This window comes from Aegilops tauschii, chromosome 1 (genome assembly GCF_002575655.3).
Source record: "Aegilops tauschii subsp. strangulata cultivar AL8/78 chromosome 1, Aet v6.0, whole genome shotgun sequence".
Taxonomy (NCBI): Eukaryota; Viridiplantae; Streptophyta; class Magnoliopsida; order Poales; family Poaceae; genus Aegilops; species Aegilops tauschii.
In genome coordinates, this window is record NC_053035.3 from 336109222 (window position 1) to 336115541 (window position 6320).

A 6320-nucleotide genomic window follows, 5' to 3' on the forward strand; every position below is an offset into this window, starting at 1 on the left:
CGGGCATACAACCGGGGCATGGCCGCGGCCACGGCCTGGCGCCGGCGAAAGGCGCGACGAGGCGTAGGCTGGGGCCAGCGGCGGCCGGAACGCAGCCGGCGAGCGGACTACGCGGGCGCGGAGCCGCGGCGGGGCGGTGCGGGCGCGAGGGCACAGCCTCAGCAGCAGGGGAAGTGCAGCGACGACGGCGGAGCAGCGGGCGAGCGAGTGCGGGGCAACCGGAGACGGCCGTCGGCGGCAGTGGCGCAGGCGGGGCACGCACCGGGGCGTGGTGGGAGGTTCGGCGATAGCGCGCAGCGGCAGGCAGCACACGCAGCAGAAGCAGAAGCTTCAGGCGGCAGCAGCGCGGCGGAAGGCCGCGGGGTGCGGGCAACGCTGGACGGCGACGCAGGCAGCAACAGTAGCAGGCGGAAAGGGGAGCAGTAGGGGGCGCATAGCAGCAGCAACGCGTGCGGCATGGGCCAAACCCGGGCGAGCTTCGGCTCTCATGGCGATGGGGGGCTTCGGGCACGGATACGCGGAGTAAATAGGGGGGGTCGAACGCAAGCTCACCAGAGGAGGACATGGAGGCTCGGTGGTTGCTTAGTAGCAGCAGAAAACTGGCAACCGTCGGAGAAGCTCGTCGGAGCCAAAGATGGAGACCAGGTCGCAGTGCTCGCTGCAGGGGTCCCTTCGTGATCCAGCGGGCGAGGAGGATGGAGCAGTCGATGACGGTGCTCTCGGACTCGGTCTTGCGACACGGGGACGATGGTGGCCGCGGGATCAACAAAGGCGGCGACGACGGTTGTGCTCGGGCGGAGCGGACAGAGGAGGATAGCGGCGCGCGGGGGGGGAGGAGGTGAGGTCTAGAGTTGCCAACGGGGTCAAGGGGGGTTCTTATGCCTTTGGGTAGCCGGGGGATCGTCGTCACGCGCCATGGCGCGGCTGGATGCCCGCCACGATCCCCTGATGAACAGAGGAAGGAGGAACGAGCGGGGTGGGTTGGGCCTGGTGGGTTGGCCAGTTGGGTCGGTTGGCCATCTGGGTCAAGGCCCAGCAGGGAGGGGGACTTTTCCTTTTTCACATATTTAAAACTGTTGTCAACTTTAGCTACTGTTTTCTATTAAATTGCAAAACTAAAAGAGTTTTATTAGAAAAGAGACTTGTCACATAAAACAAGCACATCAATTCTAGGAGTCACAAAAAGTTTGAGGCCAAAAGGAATTGCCTAACATTTTTAGAAATTGAAAAGGCCAATTTTAAAAGTTGTTGGACAACTAAATAAATTCTAGGGGCACTTTGGCCTAACCATTAACGAAGGATTACTGTACTTAATTATTCGGGCGTCACACTAGTCCATTGCATAGAAGTTGCAAGGAGGTTGTTCATAAGAGAACAATAGTTGATCGATATAATGAACAAAAGGATCATACTCCTACTGTGAATAGGATGTAAGTTATGAATATTGATGATAGAATTAAACATCCATAACACTAACGCCTAAATGTCGCAAGACTAAAAGAATATCACAATGTGTGGCACTGCATTTAGTTACATTGGAGAAACCCGCATGGAGAAATTCCATAGTGATGGATTTTGGAGTCATATGATTACGAATCATCTCACGCTTGCAACTTTCGTCCAAATAGTGAAGTCAACTAAAATACCGTTCACATGCCATAAAGAACGAGCAACAAAATAATTGAAAATATGCATATTGATGTATCTAGTCCAATAAGTGTTATTGCAAGCAATGGATTTATCTATCTTCAAGGATGACTCGATTAGGTATTTATACTTACTAATTGAGACATAAATCTGGATTTTTTGAAATGCTTCAAAAGATTTTGAGAACAAACTAGAAATTATTGTAACAAGAAAATTATGTTTCTACAATTGGATTACAGAAAAGAATATTTAAGTTATAAATTTAGCAAATGTCTGATGAGCTGTGAAAAATATTTTATAGCTTGCACCTCCTAGAAACACTATTAAGAGTATAGTCTTTTGAATAGATGTAATCAAGCTATGTATGACATGGTGCGATCAAAGATGACATTTATTATTTCACCAATATACTTTTAATGTAATGCTTTAGAGACTGTGCCTTTTACACTAAAAGAATGCCATCAAATTTATTGAAATAAGTACTACCTTGTAGGCTATCCTAAATGGTTGAGTCTATCACTACGCTAAGGCAAAGTGTTTTGTTAGAGAGTGCAAATTTTTTGAAGAAAATATTTTATGCAATAGAATGAGTGGAAGGACAGTGAACTTAACAAGATTGTAGAATCATCGTGATCAGGTCAAAGAAAAAAAACACTAGAAGTGATTCTAGAATTTTCTATATACTTCAGTCGAACTTGCAGCTGCACCATATAGGTTGGCAAAAATCATGCAGACCTTCACCGTATGCAAATGAAATATTGTTGAAACAAACAATGAACCTATAATACACAGAGTAACATTGATGGACCCTGACACCAAAATTGGCTATACGTCAAAATAACCCAAGATGGTATCCATGCACATAATTCAAGTTTAGAACTTGATAGACCATCTGAAATATTTGAAGTCTATAGTGTAGTGATGGATCTATATATTAACAAAGATAATTTTTTTTTATAATTTTAGTTTATGACAAGATAAATAAGTTGATTATGACTGAGATTGTCTTATCATAATAATACTTAAAGTCGTGAACCAACATGTGGTTGGTATTCCTAGCCCACCAGGGTTCAAGTCTTAGTGCTCGCGTTTATTCTGGATTTATTTCAGGAATTCCGGCAATACGCTTTCAGTGGCAGGAGGCGTTCCCGACTACGAGGCGCCTACGGTGACTTCGTAAAATCTCAAGATGATATGCCGGCTCAGTCTCTCGAAGGTGCTTATAGGGGTAGAGTGTGCATATGCACGTTCGTAGGGGCGAGTGTATGCACGTTTATATGAGCGCTTGCGTGTATACTGTGTTCAAAAAAATAGTTAAACTCAGTTCACAGCTTAAAGTAGCAATTACTAAATATTTCAGTTTTGCCTTGTAAGAATGCCGTCATACGTAAGATCACCCAAGAAGGACACATGTGGCAGCAAGCAGGACTGCTTAAGGGCGATCTAGGTAGTTTCTTTAGCCAAGTGGAAGAGTGGGCTACCACGCCAAGTTAGCTTGTATAGGGTGTGGCCTCTAGTAGGGTGGGAGTCGCGTTCATCTTTGTAATGTAATGCTACTGTGAAGGGGCTCTTTACCCCTGTCTTCTTCTATGTAATATAGTACGCATAACCCGTGCGTATTCAAGAAAAATGAGATATAACAGATGGTCGAAGGTAATTTTTCGATCCAAAAAATGCTAGTATTAGGGGACCAAAGGCGTTCCAAAGTTGGTGTTGCCACAACAAAACTACAAAGGCTGCAAACTAAAAATTGGATATGAAATTGGATTTCATTTCCAATTTCATATCCTTAATTTTTCTTGTCACAATGGTCATTTGATTCTCAGGATTGAAATCTTCGGGATTTTTGAGGATTTGCGATCGATTTTGAAAGAATTTTTTCATTTACTAATGTGTTTCGTGAATTATGTGAATAGTGTTCAAGAGAAGAATTCATGTGAATCAAACAAGCCCTAGAAAATCTCAAACTGTCTTCCTCCACAGCTGCTCAACGACAACAGTTCTAGCTGTCGAAACAACCGTTTGCCTTTATTTACATCCACATCTCCTCAAAACTTGGCTTCATGAGCCAAAAGGAGCGCCCAAGTTCGATTTCGTCTACAACAACTCATATTCAAAATGTGACTATTTCTCTCCAATTTGCTCCACCTCATGAAAAAACCTGTCACAACTTCTGACGGCAGCTTAACCGGCACGTTCGTACATGCCCTTAAGGCAAGTCCAAATCCATCGGTAAGCGTAGCTCAGATCAGCGTCAGTCATGGGAAGCTGTATTCGAGAAACAAAATTGTTCCTATTGGTGTGCATCATTTTATTAGTACTTTATTATCTGAGCCATTAGCTTTCTGTATTAGGGCGTGGGATAGTTATTTATGTATTTAAAATTCGTTTCATTTTAATAAGAAAATGAACGTGGTGCGAGTAATGAAAACAAGGTGTAGTGCTTCCTGCAACAAACTTATGTCTTGCTGTTTCAAGTTTGCTGTTGGACATAAATACAATCTTCGTTTTTTATTGCAACGTAACCTGCCTCTGATGTAACATCAGACAAGCACAATCGTTCCCAAAGACATAATCCCATGAGCAGCAAGTCAAGGAAATAGGAATGTTGGTCAAATCCAGGCCCGCGAGATCAAAGCCCGAAGGCGTCAAGACGAGCAGACATATGCAGACCACAGGTATCGGTACTCTCCGTGCACATTACCATGCTTCCTTCCTCCCTCGATCCAGAGCATCGGCTTGTTGTGCACGGCACAGATTCAAACTAGAAATAAAGATGCAGAAGAAACATTTTCGGTTGATCAGATAATTGTAGTCTGTATTTTGGTCAACACGACAGTCAAGTTTCTGTACAGGTTTATCCTCACATCAACCAAAGCAAAGAATAATCGCCTTTGAAGCGAGATACAAGAAAACTTCCCAGGGAGAACCGAAAGCAGGAAAGAACCAGTAAAAATTCAGTAAAACATTAGTGTATTGGGCAGGCTCAGAAGGATCCATTGGTTTCTCTCAATCAGGAGGAGGGAAACTAAGTTCCCGTCCTTCAGAAAATCCCTTTACCGTTGCGCATCACAGCCGCCAACAAGATTGGGCCAAAAATGAAAGGCAAGAGCGAAACGACGAGCAAAAACAAGCAAAATTGTAGCACAGGGGCTACAAGAAGAGACGCATCGTGCTCATGGGGGAGGGGACGGCGGCGCAAAGGGAGGAAGTTGGTCGGTCGATAGGTTAGATTGTGATGTTGGGAACCTTCGGCTTATATAGGCGAGACTGGTGGGCTAGGGTTTGGATGGTTAGGGCTTATTTGGGCTTCACCTTCTGCTTTGTGAAGGCCCATTCTATCCGGTGTGAGGAGGGTTCCGCTAAAAAGAAAAACAGTGTAAAGAGTAGGCAAAAAAATACTCCCTCCGTTTCAAATTAGTTGACTTGAATTTGTCTAAATACGTATATATCTATACTTGTTTAGTGTCTAGATACATCCGTGTTTAGATAAATATGAGTCAAGTAATTTGGAACGGAGGGAGTAAAAAAGATCCATTGGTCCTCTCTTTGTCGAACTGAAAAAAATCTAGCTGTTTGCCACATCTCCTTGTCGTCTCTACTTCGGGACTGGGGGGCAGCTAAAAATACACTTAGACTAGAAAAGGCTAAAAATGCACTTATTTTAACCAACATCTCTTTTTTTTAGGGAATGGCCTTGTGCACACTTTGTTCATACTCAAATGACAGTTGTATCGAACAAAATGTCCGGTAAAACAAAGCTAGGAGAATTGATGTTCCACCCACCACTACTTGAGTCATGCACACATCTGGGAATATTATGTGACATCAGATTAGCTTCCCTAAGGTAGTGAGTGAAAAGAGGCCTCGAGTGAAAATCATTGAGCCGATTTTCTATGAACCCTCCGAAAACAGTCTGCAAGAATTGTCGTATAGGGACTTCACACTTCGATTACTCGATTGAATGCTTGTATAATCTCTAGAGAATTTGTCTCCATCGTGACATGCTTGCATCCCAGCTCTTCCACCACTCTGAGACCCCTTTGCATAGTTATAGCCTTTGTTGTCTTACATTCATATAACCAACTTTTCCGTTGAGATTTCCCGTCCCACCTCATTTCACCCCCACGTATGGGGAGAAACACGGCTCTCCCCGTTTTCGGTGATCGTCACTGCTTCCTGCAACCGTGCTCGACCTCTGCCGCTTCTTGCTTGCGAAAATGGGGGCTATGTGAGAGTTGCTTTAACATTTTGTCAAGATTTTTGAGCCCACACATGGCATCCATGCTCTATATTTGCAAAGTGATTTTGTGTACACAATGTAAAGTGTGGGAAAAAATAGTTAATGGAATGTCGTGCTACAACAAGTACAAGGTCAAACAAGAAAGTACACGACATGTTGTGCAAAGATATGACCACGTGTGCTCCGAAAATAAAAAGTGTAATTTTAGTGACATGATATTACATATCCATTTGATCTACACATTTTAATGAAGTACGTTTTAAAATATATTGTGATAAGACACTTGTTTGAAAAATGTTTGCTCCTATATCATTTTGCACTCTTGTGATGAAAATTAGCCTCTGTATCGCAACTATGTGAATGCCTCTGCTTTTACTACATCTATCAAATTTATATGTACCTAGAAGTGCAAATTTATTAACCATTGGCT

At 43.7% G+C, this 6320-nt stretch overlaps 3 non-coding genes across 3 annotated transcripts; all 3 read right to left on the reverse strand.

Annotated features, from left to right (window-relative positions):
- Nucleotides 1-4250: 4250 nt before the first annotated feature.
- LOC120973072 (small nucleolar RNA snoR100) lies at nucleotides 4251-4367 on the reverse strand. Its single transcript, XR_005767194.1, has one exon. It is a non-coding gene; the product is annotated as a small nucleolar RNA snoR100 (small nucleolar RNA).
- A 75-nt stretch (nucleotides 4368-4442) lies between these two features.
- LOC120973017 (small nucleolar RNA Z155) lies at nucleotides 4443-4521 on the reverse strand. The gene has a single exon (XR_005767144.1). It is a non-coding gene; the product is annotated as a small nucleolar RNA Z155 (small nucleolar RNA).
- A 104-nt stretch (nucleotides 4522-4625) lies between these two features.
- Nucleotides 4626-4729, reverse strand: LOC120972980 (small nucleolar RNA R41). The gene has a single exon (XR_005767109.1). It is a non-coding gene; the product is annotated as a small nucleolar RNA R41 (small nucleolar RNA).
- Between the last annotated feature and the right edge of the window lie 1591 nt (nucleotides 4730-6320).